Below are 18477 nucleotides of genomic sequence, written 5' to 3' on the forward strand. Positions count from 1 at the left end.
ATGTGCTTCAAAGCCAACTTGACAAGTTCAAGATGAAGGATGGTGAAGGTGTCGCTGAAATGTACTCTAGGCTTGCTCTCATCACAAATGAGATTGCCGGCTTAGGAAGTGAAGAGATGACCGATAAATTCATCATCAAGAAGATCCTAAGAGCCTTGGATGGAAAATATGATACCGTGTGCAGATTGATCCAAATGATGCCCAATTACAAAGATCTCAAGCCAACGGAGGTGATTGGAAGAATTGTTGCTCATGAGATGTCACTTAAGGATAAAGAGGAACTTCACAACAAATCAAGTGGTGCCTATAAAGCCTCATGTGAAGCCCCTACATCATCAAGTGAGAAACAAGACTTCAATGAAGAATTGAGCTTAATGGTGAAGAACTTCAACAAGTTCTACAAGAGTAGAAGCAAAGATAGAAGCTCCAAGTCAAGGTCCTACAATGACAAAAGATCTTCTAGTCGAGAGCGAAACTATTACAATTGTGGAAGACCCGGACACTATTCCAATGAGTGTACGGCTCCCTACAAGAGAAGAGAAGATTCTCCAAAAAGAAGAAGCAAAGGATCACCACCTAGAGAAAGAAGGAGTAGAGATGATCGTTATGAACGAAGATACTCACGGAGAAGCAAGGATTCGGAAAGGAAGGAAAAATCATCAAGGAGCTACACAAGACGAAGACATCAAGCTCATGTTGGTGAATGGGTATCCGGCTCCGACTCCGACAGCCACTCCGAGAGAAGTTATCACTCCAACTCCGAAGATACTCAAGATGAAGGTGTTGTCGGTCTAGCACTTGTGTCAACCAACTCCTACGACATATTTGACTCACCAAATGAAGGAATTGGAAGATGCTTCATGGCCAAAGGTCCTAAGGTAACACACCCCGAGTATGTTGATTTCAATAGTGATGAAGATGACTTGTTAGGTGATGATTTGCTTGGTGACAACTCTAGTGATGAATACTATGATGAAAGACCAATTAATCATGCTAATCAAGATAAAACGAATGACAATGATAAGGAGAAGATTGAGGCTCTAACTAAAGAACTAAAAACTCTTAAGTTAGCTCATGACACTATCTTCGAAGATCATCGAGAACTTTTAAGAGCTCATGAGAAACTACGCTTTGAAAAGCTCAATCTTGAGCAAGAGCATGAGTTCTTAAAGGCAATCAATGATGATCTCCACAAGAAAAGTTCTTCTTACAATGCCAAGCGTTTACTCTTATCCACTTACATGCCTCAAGTCAAGTCTAACAAGAAAGATTCTTCCTCTAGTAGTAACAATGATCATGCTAAATCCAATATTGTTGCTTCTAGTAGTTCTCTTGATTCCACTAATGATTCTCTTAGCCAAGTTACACTTGAGCAAGAAAATAGCTTATTGAAGGGAATTATAGAGAAAGGAGTGTACAAAAGCCTTGCCGGGAGTAAGCAATTCGAGGAAATTGTGCGCAAGCAAGGAATGCACCGGAAGAATCAAGGTGTTGGTTTTGAACGAAAGTTCAATGCCAATGGAGTTGAATGGGATGAAGATCAATACCCCAAGACAAAGTTTGTCCCTCAACAAGAGAAGTATACTTCTTTCAAGGGGACACATGCTCAAGATGATCTTCCACCACAAGACTACGAGCAAAAAGGCAAGGACAAGCTTCAAGAGTAAATTGATGCATTTGAAGAAGCTCCTAAGACCTTAGTCAAGTGGATTCCCAAGACTACTTCAAGTTCCACTTCATCAAGTACGACTACAACTCCAAGGATTCCCATCAAGATGATGTGGATCCAAAAGAAGAAGAACTAGAGAGTTCTTGAGGGTGACTCCGCCAACATACTTCACTCTTATCATTTTGGCAAGAACAAGTGCAATCAACTTCCACATCTTGCACTAGTTCAAGGAGTCACAAACCCTCTTGTTGGTAAGACAAGGGACAAGGTAACCTAAAAGTTTTCATGGACATCATCTTTTGTGTGCATCACTCTATGTCTATGGATATCCTTGTTTGTTCCTTGTGGGACTAACCCATGTAGGTATTGAAAGTGCAATTCACTCATATGGACAGCTCCAAGAGATCTACATCAACATTGAGCATCCACATCTTCAATATCTACATGAAGTCATCATCGACAAAACCCAAGGTTAGTTCATCCCTCTTAGGGGGGATATCACATCTAGGGGGAGCTTTACTCTAAGACTTGAGCTAAAGCAACTCTAAAGATGTGAACACAACAATGCTTTATGTAAAAGTGGTAACCCCACTTGAGCTTAAACGATGAGTATGACCTATGATCAAGTGTTCTCACTTGACTCCTAAGTCAATATACTCATATATAGATGACTTTGTCATCACAAATTACTTGATAGATGCTAGATTTGGTTGTGCATGCCTTGCCACATATTTCATTTGCCATCTTATTGTGTGAGCATGCTGGTTGCATATTTTACTCATTCGAGGACATCCACTTGTTCTTTTGATTGTTTGGCTTTATCTTCTTTTGCCAAGTGGATGGACAAGAATGCCTAAGAACCTCCTCTAGCTATCTATGCTTTTCTCATCTCAAACTCTATTCATGCTGCATCACAAAATTTGATCAAGTCAGATTCGAACCACTATGTGTGAGGAGCGCTCGGAGTCCCCGATTCGTCATAGACTTAAACTTCCAAAACCTCTTTATGATTCTCGGTCTGACCGACACTCCACTTTCGGTCCTACCGAGATCATTAAGTTGATCTAGGTTTTCGATCTCGGTGCAACCGATTTGAACCTTTCGGTCACACCGAGTTTCAGTAACTGCACGCAGTTATGAATCTCGGTGCCACCGAGTTGTTCCACTCGGTCACACCGACAGGGTCGGGCTATATATAATCACGGGCAAAATTTGGAAATTTCTCCGAACCCCTTCGCCCGCGTGATAGCCTGCTCTGCCCTTGAGGTCTCCGGATCGTCTTCTCGCCGCCAGCAGCCTCCAGTCGCTAGTCTCCATCGCCGTCAACGGGAATTCTGCCCCGCCGTTGCCGCCGTAGCAAGTCCCCGCCGAACTAGGGTACGGACTTGATCTTTGTGCTATTCCTCAATCTGATTCCTAGCACATTGTGATCATATTGTTTCTAGCCACGTTTGATAAACTTCTATCCAGTCAAAACGCTCATAGGTTAGGTTTGATTCGAAAATTCTAGGTTTAGGTTTCCGCCGAAACCATCTCGGACCCACCGAGTTGAAAAACTCGGTCCCACCGATTTGGCTTATGCCATTGCACAAGTGAGACTCGGTCTGACCGAGAATTACTTATCGGTGTGACCGATTTTTGAACTCAGTGAAACCCTAGCAGTCTCGGTGCCACCGAACTGTGACTCGGTCCTACCGAGTTCACTAGTTTAGGTTCCAAAACTGCTTCGGTATCACTGAGTTTGAAAATCGGTAGATCCGAGATGATTTCAGTGGGAAACTAAAACTAAGTTTTTGGATCATTTTGCAAAAATCTCTGCATTTTGTGATGCTCATCCACTCTATCTCTTCTATAATCTATTCACAGGGTCAGCAGTCAGTTTGCAGCATGTCAGACCAGAGTGATAGCCAGAATCTGTCAGAGCAGCAAGTGGTGATGAGTGAGGGCACTAGTCCCTCCAGTTCATCTGATGAAGGCAGCAGGAGCACTCCTAGCAATTTGCCAAAGGCTGCCATGAGACAAAGAAGAAGAAAACTTCAGACTCTAAAGATGAGGACTATGTGGCAGAGGAAGAGGCCACTTCCAAGAGAGTTGAGCCAGCTCAAGGCACAAAGCCAGGGCTGAAAACCAAAAGGCCAGCAGGCAGGCAGCCCATGTCAAAGGCAAGAGCCTCAACTGAGAAGCCCACTCCCCAAGAGCCAGTTGCAGCTGAGGGCAAGAAGAGAAAGGAAAGGGTAAAGAAGACCATGGCTAGAGTACTTGGCAAAGCTTCCATCATGGAAGAGGAAGAGGAAGAAGAGGCAGCTGCACCAGTTCCCAAGGCACCCAAGCTAATGGGAGATGCCATAAAATCAGGGGGATCTGCTTCCAAGGCCAAGCCAGCTCCAAAGCCAAAGCCCAAGAGGAACACACGGAGCATTCCTGCAGCTGAGAAGAACAAGGCCCCAGTGCCTGAGACTGTTGCTGAGGATGAGGAAGAGAATGTCCTACGGAAGCTCAAGCCCAAGATCCCAGACCACAACGATGCTCATCCTGTGGCTGAGGATATGAAGCTCAGGAGAGACTCAGGGCTCAGGAAGTGGAGAGAAGCAGATCCATATGCTTCTAGGAGAAGGACTGCCGTGGACTACAGGTTTCACACCAAGGAGCAGCAGGATTTCTATGAGACTGTGGTGCTAGATAAGAAGCCCATTGTCTGTGATATGCGATGGGTTGATTGGACATATATCAAGGAGAATGAGGAGTACTACCCAGGAGTATTTGACAGCTTTAGTGCTTGTGGAGTAGCTGACTTTGTTGGGCAGAAGCTCATAAAGTGGAACGAGGAGCTAATCATGCAATTCTACTCCACGGCACACTTTTATCTAGATGGGAGGATCACATGGATGTCTGAGGGTACAAGGTACCAATCTACAGTGGCTGAGTGGGCACAGATCATTAATGCCCCAGAAGAGCAAGATGAGGACTTGGATATCTATGCCAAGAAGAAGATGGACCACAACTCCATGTCCAACATGTACAAGGAGATTCCTAATGAAGCACTTGACACGTTCAAGTTTGGCTCAGTGCATTATCTGCTATCAGGATTGCCTATGATCAACTGGATCTTAAGGCACACCTTATTGCCTAAGTCTGGAGATCACAAGATGATCAGAGGCCATGCTATCAACTTGCTTCATGTGTTTGATGTGCCTCAGAAATTCAAAGTCATGAGCCTCATAGTGGAAACAATTAAGAGGACTGCAGCAGATCAAAAGAGGAGTTGTGGATATGCCCCTCAGATTCAGGAGCTCATCAACTCCAAGATGGGCACGGGCATATATTTGTTGGATAAGGAACACCTGTCCATCCGTCCAGATTTCGAGGACAATGAAGTTGTTATGACTGAGAACGAGCCATCATCTGCCCAAGCATTTGCAAAGAAGGAGAAGGCGAGGAAGGAGAAAGCTGCCAAGATGCCTACCCAAGAGGAGGCATCTGAATACTTCTTGAAGACCGAACAAGAGCAGCTTGGTTACTTGATTGCATCCGCGTTGAGGATTGAGCAAAGTCTGGCCACCCTCACTCAGAATCAGCAGAGCCTAGAGAGAATCATGGAACAGAAGTTCTATGACTTGGATGTCAAAGTAACGGAAGTTCAGTCTGCAGTGGAGCAGCTCCAGGAGGACATGAATGATAGGAGAGGCAGGACCACGACTCATGCTTTTTCTAGAGTGCCACGAGGCCCGAGGTCATCTGCCGTGCCAGTTGCTGACACCAGAGCCACCACTTCAGCACCAGCTACAGCCTCAGCTCCAGCATCTACTTCAGCTCCAACTCCAGCGACTACTTCAGCATCTACAGAAGCCTTCGTCCTTGGAGTGATCCGGACTCCACCACCACCTGAAGATCAAGCCTGAGCGTCGATCTAGTGCTATGCATTTTCTAGGAACTTTTTGGTAACTTGTTGCCAAAGGGGGAGAAGATGTATAGATCATAGGCTTCGAGAGAGAGAGAGTGTGTTGCTTTTCTCTCTTGCTTTATTTGGTGGTTTTTCGAACCTTGTTTTCTTTTGAGTGCTTGATACTACGTCATTATTTGTGAGACATTGATGATCATGTGTTTGATCATAAGCTACACTTAATGCTTTCTTAATGCTATTATCCTATCTATCTTGTGTGATCATTTATTATTCTTGGTGATGAGTGTATGTATTTCATTCTTACATTTTGAGCGCTCCACCAAGATGTATGTGACATGGAAGAGTAACCCGTGACTCTAACTCTTTGTGCATTTGCAGTCCAAAGCAAATTTTAAATATGCACAAATTTAGGGGGAGCTCTTACTTATCACATACGTCTCAAAGCGACGATATACTTCATGCTTATTATCATTTGTTGAAGCTTTGATCTATATGTTGTCATCAATTACCAAAAAGGGGGAGATTGAAAGTGCAACTATCCCTAGGTGGTTTTGGTAATTCATAACAACATATAGCTCATTGAGCTAATACTATTCCAAGATAATTATTTCAGGAAAGCTCAATGATTGGCATGGCATGGATATGAAAGTGGAACCCTCAAAATGCTAAGGACAAAGGATTGGCTCAAGCTCAAAAGCTCAAGACTCTTCTTTTTATATTTTAGTGATCCAAGATCACATTGAGTCTTTAGGAAAAGCCAATACTATCAAGGAGGGATGAGGTGTTGCTTAATGAGCCTCTTACTTCATGTGCTTAGTGATATGCTCCAAAATCCTCAACTACTTTCCCATATCCACATATGACCTAAACCCTAAGCCAAACTCGGTCCTACCGATTCTTCCTATCCGGCGCCACCGAGTTTCACTTGTCATTAGCCACTGCCAAACCCTAGCAATTCGGTTCTACCGATAAGGATCTCGGTCCCACCGAGATGGGGTTGCAAACTCTCTGTTTCCCTTTCGTAACTTTTCGGTCCCACCGAAAGAGCGAATTGGTCCCACCGAGATTGCAATGTAAACTCAGTGTTTCCCCTTTGTAACTTTTCGGTCTCACCGAGTTCCACTCGGTCTCACCGAAAGAGCAAATCGGTCCCACCGAGTTTGCCTGACCAACTCTCTGGTTAGCTAATTACCAAATTCGGTCTCACCGAGTTTGTGTAATCGGTCTCACCGAGATTACGTTATGCCCAAACCCTAACCGAATCGGTCCTACCGAGTTGCATGTCAGTCCCAACGAAATTCCTAACAGTCACTAGGTTTACTACTTCGGTCAGACCGAGTTTTCTGATTCGGTCCCACCGAGATTGGTAAATTGTGTGTAACGGTTGGATTTTGTGTGGAGGCTATATATACCCCTCCACCTCCTTCTCATTCGAGGAGAGAGCCATCAGAACACACACACCATTCCTACTCATATGTTCTGAGAGAGAACCACCTACTCATGTGTTGAGACCAAGACATTCCATTCCTACCATATGAATCTTGATCTCTAGCCTTCCCAAGTTGCTTTCCACTCAAATCTTCTTTCCACCAAATCCAAATCCTATGAGAGAGAGTTGAGTGTTGGGGAGACTATCATTTGAAGCACAAGAGCAAGGAGTTCATTACCTACACACCATTTGTTACTTCTTGGAGAGTGGTGTCTCCTAGATTGGCTAGGTGTCACTTGGGAGCCTCTGACAAGATTGTGGAGTTGAACCAAGGAGTTTGTAAGGGCAAGGAGATCGCCTACTTCGTGAAGATCTACCGCTAGTGAGGCAAGTCCTTCGTGGGTGATGGCCATGGTGGGATAGACAAGGTTGCTTCTTCGTGGACCCTTTGTGGGTGGTTGCTTCTTCATGGACCCTTCGTGGGTGGAGCCCTGTGTGGACTCGCGCAACCATTACCCTTGGGTGGAGCCTTGTGTGGACTCGCGCAACCGTTACCCTTCGTGGGTTGAAGTCTCCATCAACGTGGATGTAGGATAGCACCACCTATCCGAACCACGGGAAAAACATCCGTGTCTCCAATTGCGTTTGAAATCTCCAAACCCTTCCCTTTACATTCTTGCAAGTTGCATGCTTTACTTTCCGCTGCCTATATACTCTTTGCATGCTTGCTTGAATTATGTGATGATTGCTTGACTTGTCCTAAATTAGCTAAAATCTGCCAAGAACTAAAATTAGGAAAAGGTTAAGTTTTTATTTGGTCAAGTAGTCTAATCACCCCCCTCTAGACATACTTTCGATCCTACAGAGCCTCGATGGCAAGCCCGCTGAGCTCAATGAGCAGGGGAATTGACCGCCAGCTTGGTGATGCTGCTGAAGAAGAGCATTGCCTCGGAGAAGAAGGCGACCGGTGAAATCCTGCAACTTCAGGAGGACAAGGCGAAGCTCTGCCATGAGCTCGACCTGCTGAAGGAGGAGAACGCCGGCTGGAAGAAGCTACATGAGAATAGTAGTTCCTCGATGAAGATTTTGCAGGCCCTCGTCATGGAACAGAAGGAGGAGTTGGCGAAGCTCCACATCGAGCACCCGGCTGTTGTCAAGGTACGTAATGCGGCCATGGAACAGATGATGAAGGCTCACGTTGAGAAATCCCGTCTCATGGACACAATGATGAAGATGGCGGAGGAGACGCGCAAGGAGATGGAGGTCGTGGAGGCGATGAAGAAGCAGTTACGACTCCGCGGCCAGCAACCCTTCATGTAGTGAGAGCAGCGCCCCAGACTTGTGTGTGCGTCTTCCTTCTTTTTTGGGGGTGATAATCCTCCTTCTTCTTTTGCTCATGTGTTTCTTATTTTCCTTCGGGTGTTTGGCCGCATGTGTCACCTTCTCTGTGAGGCATGAATAGAACAATGCTAAAAAGGAGATGACTAGCAAATTAGTTCATTCTTTATCGCCAATAGAATAATGCCTCTTGCTAGTAATATATAATAAGAGTAGAGAGTAGAGGATATGGCACTGGGCTGCCGTGTTTCGTGCTCCTCTGTCGTACTCCAGTGGAAAACTTGAGTATACCGCATGGTTCTTTGCTCCTCCTCGGGTCGTCGGCACATTTATATGAGCAGTCAAATCACACGGCCCTGCCTTCCAGTAGTAATGAGCCGTCAAATCACAAAGGCCCTCGCCTCTTGTGAAAAGGACCAAGCTAGACTGCCCCGCCCTCTAGCCTTTAAAAAATGTATACATTTGTACAGTAGTAGTATACATGGATTGCGCCATGGAGCAAAACTAACAAGATGTCTTTAAGGAAAAAAGGTGGTACATATAGAGAGCGCTCGTCGCCAAATTATGCATATACTATCTGACACTACCCACTATGAAGGAACTAGTAACATAGACTAGTAACAAGTCTATGCTACTCTCCACTATGACCACCCAAAGTCAAGGCGCGGATACGAATGAGGGCCTGGTTGTGTCTATACTTGGACAACTCACCCAACTGCTTGCGCACCAGGCAGACGAAGCTTGTGTCGTGTTGGTGCCGTGTGCGGCCCGCACATTAACCAAAACCTCGCGCCTCCATCTTAGCCTCCGCGTTTTAAACTTCTCAATCTCAAGGCCAAGGAGCAACGTGAAACCTATGATAGAGCCAATCGGATGGTCGAGAACACTACAATTCGTAGCTACAGATGCGTGTGTGAGAGAGGACGAGTGCGTGCGTGCACCTCTTCTCAGAGTACAACTGTATGTGTGTGGCATGGACCTAGGGAGCAGTGATGGTGCGTGCGAGAAGTCCCGAGAGATAGGTGTAATGCGTCTGAAAAAAGACTAGTCTATAGCTCGCCATGAGGCTATTCCTGTCGAACGCCAAACGTAAGATATGTATCCGACGGTGCCAGTTTTTGCACGTACACAATAGTAGAAAAATAACTAGTACCATGGCATATGCTACACCACGGCCGAGAAAACGTGCCGACGTTACGCCATCCGGGAATAGTGCCACACTTCGGAACTAGAACCGTCAATAAATTTTGAGCGCGTCTCGTCACATTCCAAATTACTACTACTACCACGCTATATTTAATTGCAAACCTGTTCACACCGATCACAACCTAAATGGTTTCCCACTTAGGAGCATATTAGTAGTACTCGGTTATAAATACTACTATGCTAAGATGACTGCACATTCCTCCTCAACTCCTCATCCACAAAAAACAATCAAGCCAATCAAGCCATAGCCAGCGTGAGTGCTGGGTTGAGAGATTTCCACCAGGGAGAGGTGAGCATGGAAGAGGAAGCACGAGAGATGTCCCGCCTCGCCGCGAAAGCAGCCGACATGTCCAGCCGTGCAGCAGTAGCAGCACAGAGGTCCCGCCGCGCCGCCGAAGCAGCACGGAGGTCCCGTCGTGCTATCAATGTAGCAGACTGGTTTGGCCATGCCGCGGAAGCAGCACAGATGTCCCACCGCGCCGCGGCGGCCTGGAAAAATTTCTCGCGGGTAGGCGAGGACTGTTACAGGTGCATGCATGCGATAGTCCATAGCTAGATGGATCAGATCTCCGGCTGGGCGAGGATGCAGGATGAGGCCACCGGCGTCATCCAGCAACTAGGGGAGGGCAATGCGAAGCTCCAGGGCGAGCGCGACCTGCTAAGGGCGAAGATCGCCGGAAGGGCGAAGCAGCAGGAGGATACCGCTGCCTTGTTGCAGAGGACGGGCGTCGTCATCAAGAAACTTATGGACGAGAATGCCATGCTCCGCATCGAGCACAACAGGCTGGTGGAGGAATCCATGGATGCTGCCAAGCAGCGTATTAAGGACATGAAACTGATGAAAGAGATCATCGCCCGTCGCGGGAAGTAGTCTCCGTGACCTGCAGCGCATAAAGAAAGTGGAGATCAGCGAGCCAGATCGTTGTATGCGTCTTCCTTCTTGTTTTTCCCTTGTGTATTTCGGGCGTAGCCGCATGTGGCTTTTTCAATTATCTTCCTAATTATGTAAGACAATTATTATCCACTCTGGTTGTCCTTATATATATTCACCAATCTTGCTATAAGTTGCAGTAGATGCTATATAGGTCCGTCGGATCTTACATCAAGATCCATGCAAAATTTTCTTTTCAGATTTTCTTTTTTCTCTCTTAAATCTCAGTCGAGTGAGACATTGCCACGCCATTAAACAGAGGCTCGGGCGCCATTAATGGACACCTTGGGAGAGAGATGGACGGCAGATGGAGGTCAAAGGGCTCACATGCTTCCCATACTCAAATAGCTACCCTGCACGGCGCCTCCTAGCTAATAAAAAAAGGGACGCGTGGCGGCACGTAAATGGTAAATAGAACGCCCCCGGTTTCAATAATACTTGTGTTTCCGATTGTAACGTGACAGCACTTGTTCCAAAATGACTTTGTTGATTGTTAATGTGTGCGCTTCGCAAATTGGACAACAAAATTACCACAGCATGTTGGTGCCATGTCATGACACCAAGCCAAGTTTCATGATTTTCATGCGTGTTTCGGATTTACAGGAATTAAAAAACCAAGTTTCTCAATGTTTCTAGCCGAGCCATGACGCCCAGATGTTTGAATTTCATTCCCATTTCTGGCATGGGACCAAGAAATTTACCCGAGGACACACATGCGATTTTTCAACCAGCTTTGGTGCACTGGAGCATGTGCTTGTATTTAAAGTTTGAATTATGCACACTAACACGTTCCCTCTCAGAACCACGAGCCTTCTTGAGAGAAGCTCCAGTTTGCAAGAAACTTATACCAAAACTTGTTCCTATTCTGCAATTTTTTTACCACAACACGGTAGTACCATGACATGACACCATGCCAAGTTTCATGATTTTCAGGCGTGTTTAGTATTTACAAGAATTTTAAAACCAAGCTTCTCAATGTTCTCGGCCGAACCACGATGCCCAGATGTTTGAATTTCATTCCCATTTCTTGCATGTGACCTAGAAATTCACCCGAGGACACACATGTGATTTTTCAATCAACTTTGGTGCACGGGAGCATGTGCTTGTAGTTCAAATTTGAATTATGCACATTAAATGACCAGAAACTCAATTAATGTATAAAAAGGCCAAACGAACCCGGAATAATTCCAAAATTTAAAAGGGCACTCATATAGTTCTATGTTGCCTCTGTAAAGAAAATCTGGGGGGAGGCAGCGTATATTGTTTCGCACACAAAGGTATGAAGAAATTAGCATACCTAATTAATTCTTGGGTTCTTATTATTTATGCCACTAGTTGTGTATCACTACTCAGTTTTGCCATTAGAAGTTACAACTACTCAAAAAAATTCATCGATCCGTGAGATGCCTGCTCAAAAATGTAATTAGATATCTAAAAAATGCCATCGTTAAGTTAGATGTTTGCTCAGAAATGCCATTATACATTGTTATTTTCACGTGAAACCCGTTGACCATGTTACATGACAAAAATAAGCCAATTCTCACAATGATAAGATAATGGTGTCCAGCACAACACACCCCTCAAATAAAACTAAGCACCCTAGAATTCTTTGACAAAACTAAGCACCCTGAAATTCTTTGACAACTAAACTGCTAGCTATATGATGTTGGCCATATATATTGTACATATATAATGTGAAGAAACGAATGCTACAGTACAAAAAATACACTTCCATGATGATACGTGTTTGTCACAGTAGGTCGCGTTTTTTGTCATGCATGTACATCCATGACAAATTTATGACAAAATCAAGATAGTCATACCTGTGTCGTCGTAGAAGTGTTCCATGACATTACCAAAATTATCATCATGGAAGTGTCCACTTCCATGACGATAAATCACGTGCCACAGAAGTGCTTTCGTCAAGGGTGACCGACACGTGGCATCCACCGTAACGGAACGCTGTTAAGCTATCGGGTCGGGTTTTGGATCCGATAACCCGTTAACAGCCCCGACCAATGGGGATTTTCCATGTGTAAAATCATCATTGGCTGGAGGAGACACGTGTCAGGTCCGCGTTGGCACAGGTGTCACTCATCCAATTGGCGAGATGCGCCTATGATATGTTGACACGTGGACCACCCATCAAGTTTAAATGGGCCGGCCCAACTGAAGGCCCACAAGATTTTGCGGACCATAATGGGCCGGCCCAGCTAAAGGCCCACGAGTTTTTGTGGACCATAATGGGCTGGCCCAGCTAAAGGCCCACAAGATTTTGCGGGCCATAATGGGCCGGCCCTGGTAAAGGCCCACAAGATTTTTGTGTGCCATAATGGGCCGGCCCAGGTAAAGGCCCACAAGATTCTTGAGGATCATAATGGGCCGGCCCACCTAAAGGCCCACGAGATTTCGCCAACATTAATGGACCGGCCCAGCTATAGGACACAAGATTTTGAGGACCCTAGTAGGCCGGCCCATTAACTGGCTGCCATGTTTTGAGAGAGATCATCTTCATCCTACACCTCCTACGGATTGATAAACCTTAGGTCATCCACTTGAGGGAAATTTGCTACTGTCCTACAAACCTCTGCACTTGGAGGCCCAACAACGTCTACAAGAAGAAGGTTGTGTAGTAGACATCAAGCTCTTTTCTGGCGCTGTTGCCGGGGAGGTTAGCGCTTGAAGGTATATCTTTAGATCTTGCAACCGAGTCTTTTAGTTTCTTGTTTTATCACTAGTTTAGTTTATTAAAAAAACTATAAAAAATGGAATTAAGTTTGTCTCATACGCTTCACCTTTTTAATATCTTTCGTGAGTATGATGGAAAGGATAATTGTGCTCAAGTGCTAGAAGAAGAAATCATAAAATGTTTGGCACTAAATCTTTGAATGATGAGCATGATTGCAATGTTGTTAGTACGAATTCTTTGAATATCCATGATGCTAATGATGATTGCACTAGTTATGATGAAAATACCTCCTATAAACATGTCAATTTTTGTGGAGTAGATTGGGTTTGCAAGTACACACCAAATAGGGAAGATAGATATTGCAAGAGGCATAAGTGTTTAGAAACTAAATTGTTGCAAGAAAATCTTGATGTGAGTGCTAAAAATTTAAAATATCTTTACCGTACTTGTGAACTTTGCAATGAACATGGTCATTTAAATATCAAATGCAAATTGTTTCATGACCGAATCGTGTCCAAAAATTGTGATGACTTGATTTCCCTTGCGCATTATAATGAACTAAGTTTGCTTTTGTGTTATGAAGAATTGAAATGTCAAACTAAGCATATTCCATAATATAACCTTGAGAAATTCCTTGATATTGATCTAGATAAGGTTTATATGTATTGTGCGGTGAATTGCATTGAAAATCCTTATATTGCCAATTACATAAAGAAAAGAAAACAAATAGAGGATGAAGAGAATACTAATGAAAGGTAAGAGACTTCCCAATATCCTCCTATTATTTCTTATGATGAATCAGGTAACGAGGAGGAGCCTTTTATTCAACCAATCTCATTAATGAGGAGCTCCAAAAAGAGGATTGAACCCCCACATGATGTGGTGAAGAGGAAGAAACACTACAAAAAAATACACTTCCGTGATGATACGTGTTTGTCACAGTAGGTTGCTTTTTTTGTCATGCATGTACATCCATGACAAATTTATGACAGAATCAAGATAGTCATACTTGTGCTGTCGTAGAAGTGTTCCATGACATTACCAAAATTATCATCACGGAAGTGTCCACTTCCATGACGATAAATCGCGCGTCACAAAAGTGTTTTCGTCAAGGGTGACCGACACGTGGCATCCACCATAACGGAACACCGTTAAGCTATTGGGTCGGGTTTTGGATCCGATAACCCGTTAACAGCCCCGACCAATGGGAAATTTCCACGTGTAAAATTCTTATTGGCCGGACGAAACACGTGTCAGCTCGTCAGTGGGTCAGATAGGCGCCTATGATATGTCGACACGTGGCATGGCCCAACAGTGGCCTATTTAGCTTACAAAGCCGGCCCGTTTGACTTGGTCAAAAGTTAACGGGCTGGCCCATGAAAAGCCTGTTAACGGTCTCTTCGCAAATAGCCCATTTTACGGCCCGTTAACTCACGGCCCATTAGGCCCTAAAGGAAATCAGCCCAACAACGTCATGTGGGCCGTCGAATATAATACCAGCCCATTTCACTTTCGGCTCGTGTATGGCCCACTGCGTCTTTTGGCCCATATGAGGCCTTCGTATCTTTCGGCCCATTACATGCCCACGGTGAGTCTAGCCCATAATGAAAAGTAATTTTCTTTATACCCGTTAACGGCCCGTGATTTACATGGGCCATTTCTAGGCCGTGTTAGCTTTCGTCCTATTGACGGCCCATACGTTCTTGGGCTCCTTTTCGGCCCTCGATTACTTCCGGCCCATTACTGGCCTGTTCCACTAATGGGCCAAATTCGGCCTATGGCAAGAGTCGGCCCGTTACTGACCTGTTACCCTAATGGGCCAAAATCGGCCCATGGCAAGAGTCGGCCCGTTTCTGGCATGTTAACCCGTTGCCCCGTTTCCAGCCCGTCCTATATTCTGGCCCATTAACGACCCGTTATGCCTGTGACAGAATTAAGCCTTTGCTGTCCTACGGCCTGTTAACGGCCTGTTACCGTGCTGGGCCGATACCAATTACGCCCGATTATGGCCCATGTAGACACATTTATCCGACGGCCCGAGGCCCACCGATTACAGGCCCATTTATCGACGGCCCGTAGGTGACCCATGGACCCTACGGCCCGTATATAGCCCATGGTAGTTGCGGCCACTAGCAAACCAGGGAAAAAGAAGACTAGGAAATAAATAAGGCCGAAACTAACGCTAGGCTATTAAGGCGATTGCACAGATTACATCCACTCGGCATCAAAGATCGCCACCAGTGCAAATATAGGGAACACCCTACACTATACAAAAATGGCTTGTTGTTTTCTTCAGGTGGTGGCTGCATGTTAAGAATACATTTTGTATCGCACCAAAACAAATTATAACTATATAACAAAAGGAAGGTTGGCATAAAACTTAATAGTCTAGCAGATAAATGCACCACCAGAAGTTCAGAAGCTCAGTTCATTTGACCTGACTGTTACGTTTTCATGATGTATTGTCCGATGGAGCACCATAACCCTCGCCTTCATTTCCCCTAGGCTCCTGAACAACATAGCAAATGTCTGATAGTCTGGTTTCAAAACCATGCATATCTTGACGACATTGAGCAATGTTTCTCCTTGTTTCACAAAGGGTCTCTGTTAGGGAATGGACTTGTGTCTGGAGCGCAGATACAACATTGCTTTGAGCTTGCATATCTTGATCATGAGGCAGTTTGGACGATATTGCCTTAACAACCAACCCAGTATTACGCAGGAACGTGCTTTTGGCACAGTTAGTGGACAGGTACTGACCCACTGTAGCAAGAGCTGACATTGCGGTTATAGTTGCCTCGCCACCTTCAGAAGGTGGTGGTTCCACCATTTTTCCATAGCTCGCTGAAAAGTTGAGGTTTTACATTAGTAGTACCAGAACAGAAGATATTAAGGAGGCAGCAAAACCAAACAAAATAGCTTTGGTCTATATACAGAACTTATTCTGGTGAACCCATGTAAAATATTAGTTGTATTTTATTGTAAAGTACATAATAAAACCAGGTTCCAAACATATGACCATGTACCATCTCTAATGTATTGTCTATTTCTTCACATTGTATTGAGGGCTAAGGATGAAGAGACGAAGTTTATAATACGGTAAGCATAGTATGACGTCATTCATATCACAAAACAACTGAGAACAGACAAACAGGCAATTGTAACATTGTGTGGGCATGTCCAGCACGAAACTAGATTACGGGTCAAGATGAAAGGAACATCACTCCTCTCTTTTAAACCTTGTAAGGTGCAATGATACGCTAAGACAATTGTGTATAAAATTGAAAAGAGTAATAGACATTGGCTGGAAACCATGCAGTTCAAGGCACAAGTCAGAGTAAGTAGTAGTTAAAAGGCATGAGGATTAAGGACTTACAACAGCGGCTTTGACTGGTGTAGTCATGCCCTTCTTCTTGCTGGTGTGACAGTCCTTGAAGATTTCCGCAGCATTTGGTTCAGATACTTTTTGGTCCTTGCGGGCTTTCCTCTGCATTTGGAACAAGTCAATATAGATCTGATAATATGGTATAGCGAAAAGAGTGAAACCGCAGCTAATTACAAGAGCCTCGCAGTGTGCAATATAGCTACAAGATCCTGTCATTTGTTGGAATTTCACTTTCGTATGGTTGACCTTGTTCTTTGAACAGTTCACCTACAAGAAGATAGATTTGTATGGCACATGCGTAAATAAGACTTCAACATGTGATCTGATGACATATATATAATGTACCTGATACTTCGAATCAGACCAGTGTTTAATGAGGCCTCTCCAGTCTTCATCAGATATATTTTCCACTGGAGATGTTTGGGCAAGTTCACTGTTAGCCTTGCCTTCAAAGTGAGTTTTCCTCAAGTTATACCGATATTGTCGCAGAGCAGACTTGAAAACATGGGTGCAAGCTTGTCTGGTTGCATCATCTTGGCTATCCAACTTGAACCTCATCTGTTGAAAATTATGGGAGTCTCATTATCAGCAACCTAGAAAGTATTGGACAGAGCAAGACGATATTACTAGTTTCCGTACATAACCATACTTACAGATAAATGGTCGAGGAAGGTGTTGAACTGGGTTTCATCTTTGTCATTCTTGTACTGAATCCATGTTGGGAGGATACGTACATGACACCTAACAGCAACCACTGCCTCTGATACTAACTTGGCTGACTCTGTAGCATCACGTGGCCTTTTTAAACCTGCCTCAAAACGGATCTCCATTCTTCCTCCTCTAGATTTAGTTAACCTATCGAGCATTATCCCTGATGTTTGTTTCCTCTTGCGCCTAGGTGCTAGTCCAACAACAAACATAGGAAGTGTTAGTGTATCAAACTGTGAGACTACATATAAAGAAGCATGCAACTGTAACTAGACTCCAGCAACTACCTTCTTGATGTTGAAGCTCACAAGGTTCATCTGATATTGCCAACTCGTCTTGTGTCAAGAGTGCTTGGGAAGTAGTGTCAGGTGGCAAGGGAGCTTGAGAACATGCTGCTAGCTCAGTTGACGCACGAGTACGTCATGCAGCTGGTAGTACTGTGGTAGGTGTTGCAAGAACTAGGGTTGTCTCTGCTTGTTTGGTGGCAGCTATTTGTTTCTGTTTGTATTTTTTGCAACTCATGTAGCATGGGATGCCATGTTTGTAGAATTTTCTGCTGGACTTTGACCTTCTATTGCACCATCAGTACCAGTAGAATCTGCAGGATTCTTCTCATTCCCTACCATTCTGTGTTTCTTCCTCTTTCTCTGTGCCATGTTAAGTCAAGCCGACAAGAAAAACGAATAACAATTTAGTTCTTCAGAACAAATTGATGCGTGATGCAGACGAACTGAACTTTGATGTTAGACAACCACATGATAGGAGGATGTAATATGTATGAAAAACAGGACGGAAGAGATAACCAGAACTATGATGTGCAAACTAAGAAGACATTTCACCAAATTAGAAGCAATGCAATGGAAGGTAGACACCATATGAAAGATGCTACAAATATCGCTCTGCCAAGTTAACAGTGTCTCATCATAAATGGCGTTTAAACAAATGTGAAGCAGTACAAGAAATAAATCATATGCAAGATGCAAACAACATCACACTACCATGTTAGAGGTCTCTCGTCATTAGTGCCATTGCATATTCACAGCTTATGATGTGTAAAATAAGGAGAAGGCATTTCAACAAATTAGAAGCAATGAAATGTAGACACCATATGAAAGATGCAACGGATATCACTCTACCAAGTTAAAACTGTCTCGTCATAAGTGCCATTTCAACAAATTAGTAGTACAAGCTAGAAAAGAATGTGAGATGTAATCTATATCA

Source organism: Triticum dicoccoides, chromosome 6A, assembly GCF_002162155.2.
Source record: "Triticum dicoccoides isolate Atlit2015 ecotype Zavitan chromosome 6A, WEW_v2.0, whole genome shotgun sequence".
Taxonomy (NCBI): domain Eukaryota; kingdom Viridiplantae; phylum Streptophyta; class Magnoliopsida; order Poales; family Poaceae; genus Triticum; species Triticum dicoccoides.